The sequence below is a fragment of the Schistocerca cancellata genome, chromosome 4, assembly GCF_023864275.1.
Source record: "Schistocerca cancellata isolate TAMUIC-IGC-003103 chromosome 4, iqSchCanc2.1, whole genome shotgun sequence".
Lineage (NCBI taxonomy): Eukaryota > Metazoa > Arthropoda > Insecta > Orthoptera > Acrididae > Schistocerca > Schistocerca cancellata.
The window spans coordinates 712,893,067-712,896,030 of record NC_064629.1 but is presented as its reverse complement, the minus strand read 5'-3'; the positions used below and the strand labels follow the sequence as shown (position 1 = coordinate 712,896,030).

General features: G+C 42.5%; 1 pseudogene; it reads right to left on the bottom strand.

The window, feature by feature from the left end:
• Positions 1-641: 641 nt before the first annotated feature.
• Positions 642-759, bottom strand: LOC126186140 (5S ribosomal RNA; annotated as a pseudogene).
• Between the last annotated feature and the right edge of the window lie 2,205 nt (positions 760-2,964).

The following is a 2,964-nucleotide window of genomic DNA, read 5'->3' as shown; positions in this document are numbered from 1 at the left end:
TGCAGAAATGTTAAGAACTGCCCATGCTAATACCACGAAGCGCTTACATCAATGCATCCAACAAGTCGGACATGCATTTCAACATTTGCATTATCAATAATGCACTTATAAAGATCTGTCAGTCTATAACATGGGTTTAACGGAACATCATTAATGGTATTCATTATATTGGTTGTTTATCGAAATTAGAGATATGATACCATTTATGTAATGCTGCCAATTGAGAAGCACGAATTGGTGCATTATGTGTTGTTAAAAAATTAGCTGTCATACGTTGATATCCCTTGAAACAGATAATTAATATGCTTTGGCCCTTGTGCATATTGTTTTGACCAGGGACAATCATTCTCCTACACAGACGCCTTTCTCGAGCCCAGGAATCGAAACCGGGATCCCTACTACAGCAAGGAACTTTTCTAAACTAGAATTAAACTCCGCCCGAACAAACCTTGGAAGGTCCAACGGTACCGACCGACCGCCGTGTGATCCTCAGCCCACAGGCGTCACTGGATGCGGATATGGAGGGGCATGTGGTCAGCACACCGCTCTCCTGGCCGCTTGTCGGTTTACGAGACCGGAGCCGCTACTACTCAGTCAAGTAGCTTCTCATTTTGTCTCACAAGGGCTGAGTGCACCCCGCTTGCCGACAGTGCACGGCAGACCGGTTGGTCATCCATCCAACTGCTAGCCCAGCCCGACAGTGCTTAACTTCAGTGATCTGACGGGAACCGGTGTTACCACTGCGGCAAGGCCGTTGGCAAGAAAGTTTTCTAGTGACAGCTATAGGATCAGTTATAGCGCTAAAGTGTATGTTTTCAAGCGCTGGTGGTCATACGTTTAGCAGGATCTTCTCTCTGTTGGACCCTAGTAAGCAGGTCTTCATCCATTTTTGTGGGGTTTCATACAATAACGTCTTGACATAACCCCAGAGGAAAAGGTCCACTGCCCCAACCACAACGCAGTATGTGAGGCAGGGTACATCAGTATGATTAGCATATGATAACCAGCGGTTCCATTCACGCACAGTATGCGGAAAATAATGACTCAGTATTTTCCCTGATTTCGCCAATCTTATTACAATGAACCTTACTTGATATATATGTTGGGGTACCAGGTATCGTTTTGTTATTTGTGTTCAGAACACCTTTGGTCATATTACGTGCTCTTATTGTTTGTGCAACTGTTTATTTCTGACATTAAAAATTCTTTTTTTCAAAATCCTGCAATCCTTCAAAACCAGAGCCCATAACATTAATGAAGCCATTTTCTTTTTCTCGCCCTCAGTTTCTTGTGCACTGGATCACTTGTTGTTAGATACCGTAGGTTATCAGTAGTTGCAAGCAGCATAATGTCTTCCGAATTCTGTCGACAAGCTACAGTCAGAATTAGGGCCACAGGGCTAAAGAGAAATAGAGCATGCCATAACAGGTGCAATCTGTTTCGACGATAACCAACATTCAACCTGAATTATGCTAAGGATATGCTCTTTGATTTCAATGACATCACTGTATTAACAAAAAAAGTATATATTGACCCGAATTTGACTATCAGCATATTCACAAATGGCAGACTTAATTGGTCATTTCTTAGATCCCACATGTATATCAACATCTTAACTTTGCGAATCACCGAAAGGCGCGTGGTAGAGGGTACTTTTTTTTGTACTGTGAATCATGGTAACCTCCTATTCCATTCACGAGTGGAACGTGGAGAGAAGTACTGCTTATACGCATGTTTGCGAGCTCTTATTTTCCTAATTTTATCTTCGTGACCTTTATGTGATCGATACGTAGAATGGCTGAAGAATGAATTTCGTTTCTGCCGTAAGGTTTGCCGTTTGGGATTTTTAAAGTAGATTTTCGCAAGATATGCAGTGTCTTCCTTCGAGTGTTGCCAGTCCACATTTTTCAGCGCATACGTTACACTCTCTCCCCAGTCAGGGCAACTTGTGACCATTCGCGCTGCCCTTCTTTGTACGTGCTTTATGTCCTCCGTCAGTCCTCCATGGCACGGGTCCCACACATTTTCTGTATTCAAGTATGCCGCACTAGCGTCTTGTCAGCAATTTCTTTCGCAGAAAAGCCACGATTTTCAAGTATCCTACTAACGAATAGTAAAATGCCGTTTCCCTTTCCCGTAGCAGCTCTCAACTGATAGTTCCACTTCACATTTCTATACCAAGTTACTCCCAAGCATTTTTATGACAGGACTGAGTCCAACTGAGAACCATTTCTTTTGTAATCAGAGGCTACTATACTTTTACGTTTCATGAAGTAGACGACTTCACATTTGTTTACATTTAGAGTTAGTTGCCATTCCCTACAACATGCAGATATTTTGACAAGGTCTAAATGGATATTATTACAGTTCTTGCAGGATAGAATTTTCTCGTAAATAGCCGCATCGTCTGAGAAAAGTCTAACATTGCTACGAATCTTAGCCCTTGAGTCATTAATGTACAACATGAATAGTAAAGGTGCTATTACACTCCCCTGAGGAACACCGGATGTTGCTTTATATCTGAGGAAGACTCCCCATCCAGGACAAAGTGCTGCGTTCAGCCTGTAAACAAATCTTAGATCCAGTCACAAATCTGGCTAGATATTCGATACGAGCTTATTTTCTGTCGCTGGCGTTTATGTGGTACCGAGTCAAACACTTTTCGGAAGCTTATAAACACTGAATCCGCCTGATAGCCTCTCTTGGTTAGGATATCATTCGTGAAAAGCGCAAGCGGATTTCGCATGATCGATGCTTTGATAGTTCTCTGTATTGGTCAACCATCGGGTCAGGATTTTTAGAGGCCATGAAAGTTGAGCAGGTGAGGTGGTACAGGAGACTGAGCTCAGGACACGGTGTGTACGGCTGCCGTACGCTATAAAACAGAGTTGTCTGGAATCATATTCATTACTTCTAATTTATAATACAGATTGTAAGTCTTGATCTTCTCGCACTCCCTTGCAA